Source organism: Porites lutea, chromosome 11 (assembly GCF_958299795.1).
Source record: "Porites lutea chromosome 11, jaPorLute2.1, whole genome shotgun sequence".
In the NCBI taxonomy this organism is placed as follows: Eukaryota; Metazoa; Cnidaria; class Anthozoa; order Scleractinia; family Poritidae; genus Porites; species Porites lutea.
In genome coordinates this window covers 22,962,624-22,980,692 of record NC_133211.1, presented here as the reverse complement: position 1 = coordinate 22,980,692, position 18,069 = coordinate 22,962,624, and the positions used below count along the sequence as shown (strand labels likewise).

Below are 18,069 nucleotides of genomic sequence, written 5' to 3'. Positions count from 1 at the left end.
GTGCCTCGCTTCTGTGACCTACATGACCCGTGACATAAATGACACTTTAGTGACAAATCACCCGGATGACAGGAAACCCTCCTTTGCTGGTAGCTGGAGAAATACAATAATGATCAGTCACATTAAGCATAAAACCATTTATTTCTTTTAGAAATAAATCTCATTTATGCTTCACGTTCCTTTACATATTACGAAAGTTATTGATGTTGGCGGAGTCTCGCTTTGGGTGAGCTCTGTTTGCTGGGACACAAATAATCACAAACCCATTATGGGATATTTTGGCCACGGGAGTGGCCGTTTATTAAATTAAAGCATATAAAGCTGGGAAAACCAGATACATAAGAACATTATCCCAGCAAAGGTGATTGTTTCGCCATTGAATCAGGTTTTTTTCCACTAACTTAATCGCCATCAAAAAAGAGCGTGTCAGCAGACATACCATATCAATTGGCTAATGAGTTTGTTTGAAAAACAAAAAAGATTAAAGATCATTTATATCCCTCTTCGTCACAAAACAAATAAATAAACAAAATATTGCTACTAACAGTCCTCTGCCGTTCCTGTAGTTATACCTGAAAATAGCACCCAGCTCACGTATGTAAAGATATAAGCTTAAGCGGTAAGAAGACCTTTTGTAATATTGCTTTTCAGGTTATTCAACACCGAGAGACTTCGTCCCCCCCCCCCCCCCCCCCCCCCTCTTGAAAAGAGGAAGTCAGAAAAAAATGATATAAAAGGAAGAAAGTTGCTCAGATAACTTCACTGCGAGAGGCAAGCTCACTAGAAAAGATACCGAGGCCTCAAGTCAAAGGATTCTTAGACTGCAGTATCTTGGTTTCTCTACTAAAGCTTCGGTAAGGTACTTATTCAGAAAGTTTTCTCTTACATCATATCCATCATTGTTGGTAAATAAGTTGAACAACTTTTAGTTAAATATTGCACTTAAGCATAGTCCATGATCTAAGTCTAGACAATCGTTACTCTTTTTACGAAGGCATTGTGCACATGTTTTATTCAATGAGTCAACGTTTACGAAGAAAGATTGTTGTACTCGATGTTGTTGTCTCTTTTCAAGAATACTTTAAGGTGTTTAGTTTCTTAAATCAATGATGAAAACTGAACTGAATTAGGATATTCTCTTTTTCGCTCGTACGAGTAGGTTGTCTGAAAAAGAATCTTTTTTTTAAGTTTTGTTAGGTTTTATCTTGTACAGTTGTGTTCACGCCTTCAATTTACCCATGCATCGGTTGTTTTAAAGCATTTAACAGATATTTTAAGTCTGTTTGCCCTCAACAAATCGTTGCTGAATAGTCAGAGAGTCAAACTTGCTTTCCAGTGGTCCTGCGATTCAGGGTCAGTTCACTATGACCAACTGAGCTAGATTTACCTTAATTTTGGTCGCTGCATGATTGTAACCAAATGGTTGATTCCTGCCACGTTGTTTGACCTGATAGGCTCTATTTAGATTATTTCAGTGATCCAGATTATTTGATTCAGCGCTGCCGCTTAGTGCAAATAAGTTAAGCATTATTTTACAAGACAATAATACTGATTCATCAAAATATCCATTTTCTTATCCCAACAGTCGGAAAGGGAGAAGCAATTAAAGAGAAAATGAAAGCAACCAGGTATAATGCTACCGTTTTTACTTTCACCTAGGAAAACAGGGAAGAAATATTCGAAACTATTAATAATAGTTAACTACTCAGGGGCCGACAATCACTCTCTGCTTTCGAAAACCTAACATTTTTCTGTCACTTAATTTGCAGGCTTATAAAAGTCTTCCCAGTGTAATGTAAATTCCCTTACAGACACCACTTTTTCATTTACGGGCACAATATTGACAGAGCGATTTCTGGGGATGTTAGCGGAAAGCTATTATCTGCGCACTGTTTCGTTCATACTATATAAGGAGTTAGTCAAGATACCAAAAGCTCGACGACGAAAACGTCACTAAAAAAGTGAAAGACTTCATCGCTATAATTTCATCTCCTTCAATTTTTCAAATGCAGGCGAAATATTTTTTGGAGGTTGAATTCTGCAGGGATCTTCCATAACGTAAAAATAGAAAGTTTCACGTCGTGCTCGAGCGACAACGTCAGAGAAATATGCCATCGGATACTTGCACGTATTAAAGTCGTTGTTTTGAGAATCTTTCTTGATGCCGTCGATCGAAATTATTACTGATATTCAGCAAGTAAAGGTCTCGAAAGATGTTAAGAAGGAGTTGATTATAAGGAAGTAAAGCCTGAGCAAGTTCGTGTGTCACCTTTTTCCTATTTTTAACATTTTGAAGTTGCCTGTGATCTATTACTAAACCGACACTCGGCATAACTGGGCCAAATTATATTTGATAAATAGAGCCAATTTATAGACAAGTGTGGTCAATTGTTAATAATGCGGACACATAGCTCGGTCCATTCAGTTTCCTTATCACGTGAGTTTGAGTTGTATTCTAATTTATCAATTCACTACTTTCACATAGACCATAATGCGCCTTGTTTACACCCCAAAATTTTGCATAACTCTTGTTTCCATTTTCTCCTGGGAGTATAACAGTCGTCCCAAGAGAAATCCAAGACAATGGTTATGCAAAATATTGGGGGTAAACAAGGTGCATTATGGTCTATGTGAAAATGGTAACTGATTGTTCATTGCCCACCTAAATTGGTACATCAACAGTTCAGAGACCTTAGCCTTAATTAACGTAACTTCGTTTTATTATTTAAAACTGACGCACTTGAAAATGGAACTGGAAAAAGATCAGTATTTTTGAAATTGCACCACTGACTGTCTACAAGCCTTTCTCGAGGAACCTTTTGCTGAGTATATTCTTGACTGCTTTTACGTTACTTTATGGCTCCCAGTCACTGTTACTTTTTTAATTATTGCCAAAGTGTAATCAGCATACCAAAGTTCAACTATTCACAAAGTTAAATTGCATTGGTGCGGGTTAATAGGCCCTTTGCAGTTAGTCATGGTACAAAACATCTATGGGAGCATGTACATCGTGGGCGCTTTCCATTCAACCAAAACGTCCGGTTTGAATTTTTGGCAACTGCCAGTAGCGAATGGAACAGCATTTTCCAACATTGCCAAAAAAGAGGAAAACCTCACGAGGTATACTCAAATTTTCGAAATTTCGGCTCCAACTGCAATTGTAATTGTATGCAGGTTTTACCTAAGGCATGAGCTGAATACCGCACAATGAATTTTTCTTCAGAAAAATAAGAACCTATTTCAGAACATAAATAGCGTAAATTTGTACAAATTACCATTTACTTAAGGACCTGTTTAGGCTAACTTGGGAGAATGTAGGTGCTCCGCGGGATTAAGGTATCTTAGGTCAATTTTAGATTTCCGCTCTCTTTGTTTCCATTTCAGCATTCTCCTATGCATTGCTGTTATTGTTGGCATTTATGAAGTACGCCAAGTATCGTCTTCTGATGAAGCAGCCAAACTGGTTTTGAAGATACTGAAGAATAGAGCAAACTGCGAAACACCCCTTAAAACGGCTTTAGCATGCCTACAACGCAAGTATCGCACGTTTGACGGCACATGCAACAATCTGTGCAACATAACTCTGGGATCCGCGGAACAACCTTTGGAGCGTTTACTGCCACCCGACTATGAAGGACCTGCCGGTAGTCAAGCACCACGAAGTTTGGGAGTCGATTTTAAGCCACTTTCAAATCCCAGAAAAATTAGCGTTGAAGCTTTGGAGAACAACGATACTGCGAATATCAATGGCACTATTGTGAATTTTACCCACGTGACAATGACCTGGGGACAATTCATGGATCACGACTGCACCTTAACAGAGCTGCCCGAAGGTTTAGATTGTGGAATAAACAATGCACAATGCCAACCCATTCCTGAATGTGTTAACATAAAAATCCCGAATGGTGCAGAACTGTTATTTAACGAAACTGTAGAATGCATTCCTCTTCAAAGGTCTGTGAGAAACCCAAATGGTGACCAGGTCAGTAGAGTATTAAACTTTTTCATAAATGTCCAGTGATACACAGAGTAGCGTCTATTTCATATGGTTTCCCACAGGCAGCCCAAGCTCAGTATGAGAGTTAAATCATTAATACGTGTGGTATCCTATTGCGTAATCTTCAAAACGGTCGTGAACTTTAAGTGCTTAAATGGAAATTAGGTAAGAGATTCAAGAAGATCAATGCTCGCTGGAATTTCCAACAAAAAAATGCTTAACTTTATTAAGTTAGTTATTGTTTGCTTCCTGTGTGATTTTTTTTCCCGATCTGATCCGATTTTAGGAGGAGAAATACAGCGATAGAAGAAATAAAAAAATGCTAAATTCGCATCAACACACATGAAGCATGTTAATGATTAAACTCTCATACTGAGTTTGGACTGTCTGTTGATTTCCCAGAGTGGGAAAGTTTTCCAGACGCGAGAACCCCCAAGAATAGAACACAAACTAGGTTTTGAGTGACAGTAGGACTAAAAGTTTTGAGTAAAAGTTATGCATAAGCGAAACAGGCCAGACTAGGCTGTCGTTTCCGCGAACATCTTCGAGGTGTTGAAAGAGACGTATCGAAACCAGTAGCTCCCACTTTAATCCTGCGAATAAGGCCAGCCAAAAACGTGGTAATCATCTGCAGTATCACATGGCTCTAACAAAAGACTCCAGGGTTTGAATGACACTCAGAGTCAATGGAAAAGCATTATTTACTCGTTGCCATACACTATTATCATTCGATGCAAAAATTTATTCCTTTTCACTGGCCTAGAGCCCACCACGTGACCTGCAAATAACTGCCAACAATAATGGTCTTCTCATTCGAAATGTCGTCCAACTGTGTTTGGCTGCAAAAAATCTTCTGCTTATGTGTAAATGAAACCACGCTTTTCTCCTTCTTGCAATCGCTCTTCCGTTAAAATGGCAGATTGCTTCCAGTCCATGAGTTTATTTATATTTATTAATATGTTCAGTACTCAACCTCGTCTAATAATTGTTAATTTTATTTTTAATTTGAAGTAAATATTATCTCTTATACCAGTAACGTCTTTATTATTTCAGATAAATATTATTACCGCTTATCTTGACGGGTCACAAGTGTACGGATCAAGCGATGAATTAGCTAAACTGCTTCGAAGTCCCAAAGGCCATGGACTTCTAGATACGGTGCAACTGAGAAACATTGGAGGCCTACCAAGACTTCCTGACGCTAGTGAAGAAGCTTTCTGTAGATCTCCCAATCCAGAAGAAAAACCTTGCTTTATTGCTGGCGATGCTCGAGTCAATGAAAATCAAGGTAGAAAAGACATTCTCTTTTTAAAAATCTTTCAAATCACCAATTAAAATTCAAGTAAAAAGAATACAGTCATATTATTTAAAATAGTATCAGTGAAAGTGCCGCACAAGACACATAATTCGTTTTATGTGTTTTGTCATCTTTCTATTCGTTTGATTCATTTACAATCACTACTTATTAAAGATAAAGGGAGAAAGAATGAATGAATGAATGAATGAATGAATGAATGAATGAATGAATGAATGAATGAATGAATGAATGAATGAATGAATGAATGAATGAATGAATGAATGAATGAAAAGAAAACTAAAGACAGAAATAAGATACAATGGAAAAGGGCAAGATAAGGCTAAACTAATTTAAAATAACCTTTAAATCAAAGTACCCATTTAAGATCGATGAAACCAGATACATCAGGCACAATTTGTACTGTAACAAGCAAGGTTTGACTGACATGTACGTGTAGCATTTCACGGCGCTCACTTAGAATATAACCTGCGAACAGGCTCCCAAGTAAAGGGGAGCAAAAAAAAAATCGGCGAAGGAAGCAAGCCCATCTGGGCAGGAATGTTATTAAAGCCGGTGCATTCAAACGCAAAAACAAACTAATTTGACAAGTCTGACATATTGACATATTTGTTAGAGGATAATTGCAAGTGGGTGCGCTACGTAGATAGATGATAGATAGATGCAAACTGGTATGAAACTGGACAGTATTATAGTAATTAACTGACAAATTCTAAATTTTCATTCAAAACTCGTCTCTTAATCAGCATAAAGGAATAACCGTGGAGTAATTTTATTGCAGCTCTTATGGCGATGCACACTTTGTGGGTTCGCGAGCACAACCGTATTGCAACAAACTAGCTTAAATTGCTCCGTCCCTACGCGGATGACGAGACACTGTTTCAAGAGGCGCGTAAGATTGTAATAGCAGAGATTCAACATATCACCTATAATGAGTGGCTTCCAGTACTATTCCCCAGTAAAGAATTGGTAAGAACTTATCAAAGTATGTAATAACGGCACCTATGATTAGTCCTCTTACGGCCTCTTGAACTAACTTGTTCTTCTGTTGATAATCATTTCACTAATATTCTTAGGCATTTAATTAATTTAACTGATAGAACGTACTGTGGTTTAAAATTTGACTTCCCTAAAAGCATACGTGATGGGTGATGCGCAATTAATTTCCTGGGAGACCCACAGTTTGATGAGACTTAAGAACCGGTAAACAAATTTCAAATTTTTAAGTTCTGAATTTTAATTTTTAATTTTTTTTTCTTAATTCAGTCTCTATGTTGTTTAAAATAACGTTTTGGCTATGAATCTCAGCCATAGTCATATTCTTGAGATGTTTTCCAGTTTAATTTTACCTTAACCGGTCTTCGAAAAACGGTTCGTACTGAAAAAGAGTCTCTGTGTGACTGTCAGTTCAATGCCAAAAAAAAGAAATGTTGACCAGTGCAGAGAATAAGTTTTTTGTTACAATAACAAAAACAGTAAATTTTAAAATCATTTTAAAAAATTTTAATTAATTTAACTGTCACGGAGGAATTCGTTCCTAAATTTTAACTTCGCTTTAAAATGAAACACACTTGCACTTTGTTTAGTATTTTACTGATTCGCTAAAAATGCTCTCTGAGAACTGGTAAATGCGTCATGTTGTCAAAGTGACAATTTTGCATGATTCTTACCTTTGCAACCAATTATTCTTTTATTCGTTTCTTTCTGTTCTAACGCTTGGCCCAGCGTGCACGTATGTTGAACTCTAACTAATTTTATAACATAGCTAGAAAATTCGCCTAATCAAATTCAATAGCGCGAGCGTGCTTCATATTCCTATTGAGCACGCTGATGACGTCAATAAACTATTCGTAATTCCTCGAGTTGTTGTGAGCTTAGCAATCCTGAGTCTCCTGAGTTCATCCATAACTCAGCAATAGACAATGAAGCGTTTACCATGTGTTTTACAAGGAAATTTAAGAGGAAACGTTTGAATTTGTTAACCGATAGTAAGGAAAAGAGGTGAGTGTTGTTGTTGTTGTTGTCATCTCTGCCAGCTGTGCGGGCTATGGCGTGAGATCATTCTTTGCAAACTTGTTTTCTCTCAATAACAATTTTTCGGTAAATTAATAGTTTTCCGGCACCTAAATATGGATTTTACAATCATTTTAGAGTACACTTTCTCTCAGTTTCAGGATAAAAACATAAGATTAACTGTGAGGGAAAAAAAATTTAGTCATACAGAAACATTGACGCGTACTGCTTTGAGTGCGCCCTACAACAATAACATTTTAAGTTAACTGCTGCATTGATCACTTTGATAATGTTATAAAACAATTAGTTCATGCTGCAGCTGTGCGTATGTCAAGATATTGAGCACTTGGGAAGTTTGGAGAGCACTCAAGAGGCTAGAGTTGCACTCGGCTGCGCCTCGTGCAACTCTAGCCTCTTGAGTGCTCTCCAAACTTCCCGCGTGCTCAATATCTCGACATACGCACGCTGACGCATGAACTAATTGTTAATTAAACAGAGTCTAAACTAAGGGGGCCTCCATAATTGAAAAAAAACCGCCAATTAACTGATAACTGATCGGCGAGAGCACACACATTATTTGCGTCATCCTTGCCCCGGCATTTTAATACAAGAGAGCACATTTTAAAAATGTTTTTATATTTCTTTTTCAGAGAAAACAATTTGGTGTTCTTTTAAAACCTAAAGGAAAATTCTTCACTGGATATGACCCCGAAGAGAATGTGCAATGCACCAACGTTTTCTCTACATCTGCTCTGAGAATGGGTCACAGTTTAATTCGCGCCCTTTTTGCCTTGAGATTAGCCGACGGCACCTTTAGTCGATTTAGAGGATCTGATCGGTCCCTGCCTAGAAACATTCGTTTTGATGAGCAAGTTGACTTCTTTAGACCAGAAAGGTTTTTTTTAATAAAAATGAACAAAGCGTCTTTACAAGAATTTTGTTCGGGCTGATAGCTTTGGAGGCTCAGACTCCTGATCGGTAAGTAGAGCGCTCTTTAACCCTTAATGATATTTAGACTGGGCTTGATTTAGGTCCCTAGGACTCTAACTCCAGCAGTGTAGTATTTTTACTGACCCAGCACGCTAGCAACACACCAGCAATGCCCTGTCCATTTCCTGACCCCAGCATATCGGGTCCATCTAACCAAGACTGCAGTTATAGCTTCCTCTCTCACCAAAGGTCTTCACAGTCAGCCCGCATAAAGGTCAAACTCCCATCGTTTATTGGTGACCCTTTTTAGCATTCTTTCCGTGTAACGTTGTGTTCTTTTATACTCCATCATACCCTTTTTTGTCGTACAATCTTAATAGCCTCATATGATTAAATTTTCATGACATCGCTACATGACTCCCTCATAGTATGAACATAACCTAACGCTAGCTTCACACTATATCTATAGCTCTTGCGTCGGCGCGAAAACCATACTAGATAGAGCTTCTGTTCACATAAATTATTCTAATGTGGTCTATAATGTGACATGGATTATGTCGGTTTCACTAATCGACACCTACATCCACGCATCAGCGAACACACAAGCTCAGCTCGTTGATCGGAAGGCACATCATGTGAAAGAACATGGGGTCGAGAAGCCAACCCTCACGGACAATTTTTCAGTCCTCAAAAAATGCAGAAATAAATTCAAATGCCTTGTCTACGAGATACTATTTATGCAAAGACTCAAAACTTCACTGAACATGCAATCGCATTCGATTCGCGCTAAGCTTTTCTATTTAATACATTACATAGGGTGGATTCATTTGCAGCCTACGACGGTATACCCGTCGCATTTGCTCACTGAATTTTTTTTTTTAAAGCTCAAAAACAGTAAAAAATTCAAACGGGCAAATGCGATGGATATACGCGTATGCTGCGAATGAATCCACCCATAATAATGAAGCACGCACGAATGCAATCTTCTTTATTCAAACTACACCTCTTTTAACAACTTTGAAACTTTACACTCTTGATAATGATGTTCGAAGCATCGAAAAGTCGAGTAAAGCGTTCTTAAGTTTAAATTTTCTTGTTAAATCAGCTGCACCAAGCACTGAACTGACTATCGGACTTTAGTACAAAATTATTTTTAGTCCCCAGATGGCCTTTTAACTTTCTTGATTGAGTCATTGCTTGTGGACGACTGCTCCTTCCTTAATGTAGACGCTTAGTATTAGAAAGATGATTTCTCTAACAGAATCTCATTCCTTTTATAGTATCTTTGTGAACGCTGTACGCGAGCGACTCGTCATTGAAGGCAATATCTTTGGCGATCTCATGGCCATCAATATTCAGCGTGGTCGGGACCATGGCCTACCAGGTTACACCAAATATCGAGAAGTGCTTGGATTGGGAGCTGTTAATTCTTTTGATGACCTTTCGGATACTTTCTCTTCAGAGCAGATTGCAAGATTTAAGTTAGTATACAAAAATGTCAAAGATGGGGATATTTTTCCCCTCAGCATATCAGAGGTCCCCATGAATGGAAGCGTGCTTGGAAGCGTCAATACCCATATTATACTAAAGCAGTTTGGAAAGTTCCGCTCTGGTGATCGCTTTTGGTATGAGAGAGATGACCACTTGACCGGCTTTACGCTCCAACAGCTGGATGAAATAAGAAAAGTTACTTTGGCTAGAGTCATGTGCGACAATCTTGACGGGGCCACCCGCATTCAGCCTTGGGTATTCAAAACATTAGAAAGCGGCCAAACGGTGGTTGACTGTGCAGACCTAGATTACGTTGACCTGAAAGAATTCAGTCAAGGTAACTTTTATCTATTTCAAATATTTCTAATATATTCTATTCATTTCCATCTACCATCTGTAGACTAATATTATTACACTTGACGAGTTTTCTCTCGTATTTGACAAACAGGAGACGTGGCATTACGAGTATGAGTTAGGGAGTTAACGCAACGAGAGAGCTTACTCACAGTCGCTCACAGGGTACAGAAAGCAACACAAACTAGACGCCTGGAGGCGTTCACTGGTCTGTCAAAAACTTCAGGATTTCTAGACATATATATGATATTTTATGACAACGAGAAGCTTGACAGAACAAACTACAGCTCATAGAAGAAGTTGATTGCATTTTGATGTGCAAGGCTTGCACATCAGTTTTAATTTAAAATGTTTATGGCTGGTGTCAACTGCTTTTGACCAAGGATGGAAATGTAGCATTGATAATAGACCATTTTACACTTGTGAGCTTGGTATCCTAGCCTTTGAGTGAACGTGAGGCTGGGGTTGACCTTGTTTTGACACAAACCTCTTTCCTTTTCTTATGGAAATTGTGCTAAAAAAAAGGTCCTAGTTAGCCTAAAAACATCAGGATTTACATAATAAAGCAGGAAGGGTTGTATTGTATGGTCATCTCCAGCCTCGTCTTCGCCTGTAACTGTAAAATGATCTATGATGTGTTCAAAAAATCAACTTAGGTTAAAATAATGTATTGCTCAATTAAGTTACACCGTGAGTAACTACCATTTTTTTTCTTTTTCTTTAATTTTGATAGGAGCTGGAGTGGAACCGATGGAAGAAACTGGTGGTGAAGAAAGTGCCGCTGCCTGAATCCTTCATCACGTGTGAAACGCTTACTTTTCTTACTCGTAATTTCACTTTATTCTAATTAAAAATAAGACAATCATGCAAACCTTCAAGAGAGACGGCACCAGGCAAGAAAGCAAGCATTTCTTCTATTCAAAACCTTGAGTTTAATCTCCCGCTTTTTCAATAAAGTATTTGAATGAAATGCCACGATGTCTGATGTAGTTAATAGCGGCGAATTTAAGGAAACGTATCTGTTTACCCTGACGTCGCCCTTTACTAAATAGACCCTTTGACATGAGCCAGTTTGGGAAAATCCGTCAACACCACTGAAAAAAGTGCTTTAAAATTAGTAAAATTGCCAAATTTGAAAGCGATACGTCTTCAGAGCGAAGATATAGCTAACCAAAGTTGTATGGTCAGAGGCAAGTTTGTACCCTCCAACATACAAACGTCCGCAAAATTTCGCCACTTTGAGGAGCTATAATTGTTTTCGTTTTTTTTTTTAAACAAATTACTTCGAAACTTGGAAATCTTACTAATTTTAAGGCGCTTTTTCCAGTGGTGTCGACGGATTTTCCCTAACTTTTCCATGTCAAAAGTTAAAAAAACCGTGGAAGGGTCTATTTCGTTTATCCTAACCCATGATCACTCCAAGTGGAAGAAAAGACTATCAACCTGTCCTCGCCAACAAACTAAAGTTGGGCAGTCAGACTTCTTAGACTTCCCCGGATCTGTCCACATCTTCCCCAAGCTCGCTGAATTCACCGTCCATTCGTTCGTGTCGAGCCTTTGGTAGATTTATCCCTTTCATCATTGCGAATGCCTTTTAAAACCCATGTAATAATCTGGGACACACTCGCGTTCTCATTAAGCGTCAGGAGAAATTCAAACACTTTTAAAAATGGGGTAATACTGTAATCTTTACACGGAGTGAAAAAGCAAACAGGCATGTCAATAAGTAAACAACAAAAAGTGTTTGCAAGTGCAATCAGGATCCTAGACCCATAAAAGGCACCGCCCTGATGTGAAATAACTTATTATTACCATAATTATCACTACTTAAAAAAACTCTACGGAAAAAATAAATTGGTAGAAACGCGAGATAATTACACACTAACATAAACAAAGTTAAAAAAGATACAAGAATGTGAATGTGGTAGACACGGACTTCTATCCATAAGGGACCATTCGCATGATGTTTCCGGTTGCTCTGTTAATGCGAAGTATGCGAGTGTAAGAGAAATGTGTAGAGGTGTTTATCTGCCAAAGGCCTGAGTTGCGTTGAACGCGAAAAGATTATGCGTGTTTGTAGATATTCTTATCATTGCCTCGAAAATGTATGATTGTGTGATTTCCGGATGGTGTTGACAGGCAGAACTCACAGGTATGTGGTCGTGTGGTTGAACTGTTGCAGCAATAAAATGTCGTCTGTAACGGGCATAAAAACGCTTCGTCGGTGTTTAAGCTTAGGTGACCGCCCGTGCAAAAATTTAACCGAGATCTCGCCGAGATTGGCGAGATTGGCGAGATCTCGCCGAGATTAACGAGATCTCGCCGAGATCTCGGCGAGATTTGTATTGTCGCAGAGATCTCGACGAGATCTCGCCGAGATCTCGGCGCGATAAACGAGATCTCGCCGAGATCTAGGCGAGATAAGCGAGATCTCGCCGAGATCTAGGCGAGATAAGTGAGATCTCGCCGAGATGACAGAGATCTCGTCGAGATCGAGTTAATCTCGACGAGATCTCGGCGAGATTTGTAATGTCTCTGAGATCGCGACGAGATCTCGCCGAGATGAAAGTGATCTCGTCGAGATTAACGAAATCTCGACGAGAACTCGGCGAGATTTGTAATGTCTCTGAGATCGCGGCGAGACAACCGAGATCTCGCCGAGATCTCGCCAATACCTCGCCGAGATTTGTAATGTCTCTAAGGTCGCGGCGAGATAAATGAGATCTCGCCGAGATCTCGTCAAGACCTCGGCGAGATTTGTGATTTCTCTGAGATCGGCAAGAGATGAAAGCGATCTCGGGCGAGATACTGACGAGATCTCGCCGAGACTCGCGCGAGATGAAAGATATTTCTGCGAGACAAACGAGATCTCGCCGATATGAAAGAGATTTCTGCGAGATAAACGAGATCTCGCCAAGAACCCAGGGAGATTTGTAATTTCTCTGAGATCGCGACGAGATCTCGCCGAAATGAAAGACATTTGGGCGAGATAAAAGAGATCTCGCCAAGAACTCTAGGAGATTTTGCGAGATCTCGGTGAGATCTGGTCGAACCTAAGGCCCCTAGGTGGGGGACCCAAGGTAGGTGAGGTAACCCGCTAAGAGGGAGTAACCCGCCTGTCCATATAATCTCTCATTTAAATGTGATCACGTTTACATGTTAGGCGGGGTGGCCATATAGCCGTATTTGTTTAGTGAATGCGTGATATAGGTACGCATACTGCGGACATGAGTTGTTCATTAGATAAAAATCATTTTAGCCACTGATTAGTTGATTTGCGACCTTTTTATTAACACATTGGCTAACTCCTTTTTAAGCTGATGTAGAAAAGATACATCAAAGGGGGAGTACTGGACAGAAGATCCCGCAAAAATGACATACCGCGGTTAGTGAAATTGTACCAGTTATTGGTCTAACTTTGGGCGAAAAGAAGAGAAAGACTTCTGAAATGTACACGGGTCAAATCAATGCAGACGCATGGACATTTTAAGACTGAGACCAATAATACGTCATGTAAGGGTAATAACTACCGACAAGGAAAATTTGGTAAGTTCATTAAATCAAAATTCAAAATTCTGACTTGTGTTGTTTTACTGGGACGGTTAAACACGATGAGGGGAATATCAGCAGGGTTATATGACAAGGGGAATAAGAGCATTATGATGAGGGGAACATGAGTAGGGGAAATATGAAATATATATTGCTATCAACTATATATCTATTGTCTCAGCCTCGCATTACCCTGTTACAGTCAAAACCACAACCAACTTCTCCAACATTTGCTATTTGCTTTTAAAATCTTTTTTGACCAGATGTTTGTACATTACAGATTTTTGTACGTTTTATGGGAGGTTTCAACAGGAGATGCAGTTATGACCAAGCTGTTTTTTCAACGTTTATGCCACGCATTGTCTTGTGTGGCCGCCCTTATGATATAACAGCAAGCTGGCAAAAAACATTCCATTGTTTTTAAATCCTTACCCATTCATTCAAAAATCACCCTTTAAGTACTTCATCATGCTCTATCTTAATTCTGTGGTTTTCTCAATAACTATTCTTATCCACAAATTTGCATAATGTTATTTTTAATTGAAAATTGATGGTCTCTCTTGTCTAGACTAAAATCTTTAAACAATTGATCAGTGTCCTGGAAATGATACCCAATTCTAGAGCTGATTTATATGCCATATCCCAGAGTAAACTGCTTGAAAACCATATAAACCTTCAAAGTGGCTCATACATGTACCTTAATATAGCATATATGGCAGTACCCCCCCCCCCCCCCCCGGGGGAAATATGTACTTTTGTATGTGACGTACCTATTTTTAGAATACAGCTGTAGTTCATAAATATCATCAGTGTTACAAAATGGTTCGTACCTGCACCATGAGTCATCAGTGTTATTTGCTTTTAAAATCTGTTTTGATCAGATTTTTGTAGTTGGAGATTTTTTGGGGAGGTTTCAACAGAAGATGCAGTTATGACCAGGCTGTGTTTTCAAAGTTTATGCCACGCATTTCCTTATGTGGCCGCCCTTATGATATAACAGCAAGCTGGCTAAAAGCATTCCATTGTTTTTAAATCCTTACCCATTCATTCAGAAATCACTCTTCATGACTATTACAATGTATTTTCATCATGATCTAACTTAAATCTGTGGTTATCTCAATAATTATTCTTACCCACAAATTTGCATAATTTATTTTTAATTGAAAATTGATGGTCTCTCTTGTCTAGTCTAAATCGTTAAACAATTGATCAGTGTCCTGGAAAATGATACCCGATTTTAATCTAAGACCCAGACTCTCTGATTTATATACCCTATCCTAGAGTAAGCTGCTTGAAAACCATACCATTCACAGTGGCAGATACGTGCACCTATATAACATATATTGCAGTACCCCCCTCCCCCCACCACCCTCCCCAGGGGAAATATGTACTTTTGTATGTGAGATACCTATTTTCCAGAATACAGCTGTAGTTCATAAATATCATCAGTGTTACAAAGTGATTCCTATCCACACCATTAATCATCAGTGTTATTTATATTAATTGCTTTTAAAATCTGTTTTGATCAGATTTTTGTAGTGGGAATTTTTTGGGGAGGTTTCAACAGAAGATGCAGTTATGACCAGGCTGTGTTTTCAAAGTTTATGCCACGCATTTCCTTATGTGGCCGCCCTTATGATATAACACCAAGCTGGCTAAAAGCATTCCATTGTTTTTAAATCCTTACCCATTCATTCAAAAATCACCCTGACTATTACAATGTACTTTCATCATGATCTAACTTAATTCTGTGGTTATCTCAAGAATTATTTTTATCTACAAATTTGCAAAATGTTATTTGCATCTATATTTTACTTTGTCCCGAAGGGTACTCTAGAAATTTTTGGGTGGGTACATGTATGTGCCGCTGGGATCCTAGAACCCTTAGCCTATACCAGAGCTGAGTTCAAGTGTATTTTTTCCACCCTACACAAGGCTAAATTTACCTGTATACCTATTTTCTAGAATACAGCTGTAGTTTATAAATATCATCAGTGTTACAAAATGATTTGTACCTGCACCATCAATCATCAGTGTTATTTGCTTTTAAAATCTGTTTTGATCAGATTTTTGTAGTGGGAATTTTGTTTCGGAGGTTTCAACAGACGCTGTAGTTAATGACCAGGCTGTGTTTTCAAAGTTTATGCCACGCATTTCCTTATGTGGCTGCCCTTATGATATAACAGCAAGCTCGCTAAAAGCATTCCAATTTTTTTAAATCCTTACCCATTCATTCAAAAATCACTCTGTGGTTATGCATTAATTTGTATCTCAAGAATTATTTTTATCAACAAATTTGCGTAAATGATATTTGTATGTAGTATGTTACTGTGGTTTGTGAGATGCCTTAATTTCTAGTAAATAGTTCATAAACATCATCAGTGTTACAAAATGATTCCTACCTGCACCATCAATCATCAGTGTTATTTGCTTTTAAAATTTGTTTTGATCAGATTTTTGTAGTGGGAATTTTTTTGGGAGGTTTCAACAGGAGATGTAGTTATGACCATGCTGTTTTTTCAAAGTTTACACCACACATTTTCTCATGTGGCCGCCCTTATGATATAACACAGCAAGTGAGCTAAAAGCATTCCATTGTTTTAAATCCTTTAAATCCATTCGGTTAAAAATCACCCTGACTATCATTTCATCATGATCTAACTTAAATCTGTGGTTATCTAAGAATTATTTATAACATCATTGGTATGTATAACTTTTTCCCAGGGCCAGGGGTACTTTAGGAATTTTTGGGTGGGTACATGTATGTGCAGCTGGGACCCTAGAACCCTTAGCCTATACCAGTTCAAGTGAATTTTTTCTTTCCTATACTAGACTTAGTAAATTTCCTAATTCCCACTATTTTAGAGTAGCTGCTTTCCAGAAACTAATGAGGTCACTTAATTAAGCACATTCCAGCCAAAACAAAACCGATTCATTCGAAAATCACCCTGACTTAACTTCATCATAATCTAACTGAAATCGGTGGCTATCTCAATTTATTCTTATCCACAAATTTGCATAAATTATATATGTTTTTTGTATGTATATATTACTTTGGTTTGTGAGTCAATACCTATTTCTAGTAAATCGTTCATAAACGTTACCACTATTACAAAATAATTCGTACCTGCACAGTCAATCACCAGTGTTATTTGCCTTTAAAATCTGTTTTGATCAGATTTCTGAAGTTTCATTGACAGTTATGGGAGGTTTCAACAGGAGATATACCAAGAGTTTTCTATATGTGGCCTCCATCATGATATCACAATAAGCTGAAAAAAAGAAAACATTCCATTGTTTTTAAATCCTTACCCATTTAATAGACAGATGTGATGTCTTGTTTTAGAGTCATTTGAAAGCAGGGGAAATTTTTCAGTTTGGTAGCAATTTCTTGCACAAACTTTACTGTACTATCCATGCAGAGTACCTTCTTGAGTTTACCCAATCTTCACTGAGCGAGTTCCTTGCCCTGGGGCGGGGGACTTCCTTATTTGGCCTATAAGCGTATGTGCCACTTTACAATTAAGGTATGCATGGTTTTCAAGGTCTTGAGTTTTAAACAGGATGTACAATTTTTACTGTTTTGAATAGGATGTTGTTTTGGACTGAAATCCTTTAAAAGAGTGTGGAGGCTAATGCATTGGGCAGTTTTATCCAGTGTCTTATTTCATACCAATTCAAACTTTAACAAGAAATAAACAGAATTGTTTAGCCAGTACTTTGCTAATGCTAAATTCACACACGTGTTAAAAGGTTAGTATTAATATTCAGTTAGAAAACTTACCAACTATCTATAGTATGCTAAATTTGCTTTGGTGGCCATTGAAGAGACATGGCCAGTATGGTGGGGGAGATGGACTGACACCATTTTTGGGGAATAGAACATGTTTGGCTCTATAAAATGCTTTTTCTAGCATGTTGACAAGCAACACCATGAAAAGAAATCAACAAAAAAATAATTGGGCAACCACTGCTATGAAAAAAGGTGGTCATTAGTGGAGGTTTGATTATGGTAGCAATTTCCTTTAAGTCAATCTGATAAGGGATAGGGATTTCAGACAAATTATACTTCAACAGTGTATAAAAAAATCTTGCTCAAACTATACCCCCCCCCCCCCCCCCCTCACAAGGTAAACACAAATAATATTAAATGTATATAGTAAGTTTTATGATTCAGTCTCTCTAATTCTATCACTAGAAACGTTTTGGTTTGCAACCACCTAACCAGCTGGCTGGTGGCCATATTGGTTTTCATTACAATAAATATACTACCTTTTTACAAGGAAGGTCAAGTTCGACGATACATGAAAATGATGTATTAGTTTGTATTTGTGATCATTGATAGGATAGTTTTGGTCAAGAAGTTAAAAAAGGTTTAAACCAAGCTAGCAAAAATAATAGAGCTCTGGAATGTTGTTAA

At 38.1% G+C, this 18,069-nt stretch overlaps 1 long non-coding RNA gene and 1 pseudogene across 1 annotated transcript; both read left to right on the top strand.

Moving 5' to 3' along the window:
- Positions 1 to 718: 718 nt before the first annotated feature.
- On the top strand, positions 719 to 3,777 carry LOC140951677 (uncharacterized). The gene is made up of 3 exons (XR_012167315.1): positions 719 to 859; positions 1,586 to 1,628; positions 3,385 to 3,777. It is a non-coding gene; the product is annotated as an uncharacterized lncRNA (long non-coding RNA).
- Position 3,778: 1 nt separating this feature from the next.
- Positions 3,779 to 10,995, top strand: LOC140953337 (peroxidasin homolog; annotated as a pseudogene).
- Positions 10,996 to 18,069: the final 7,074 nt, after the last annotated feature.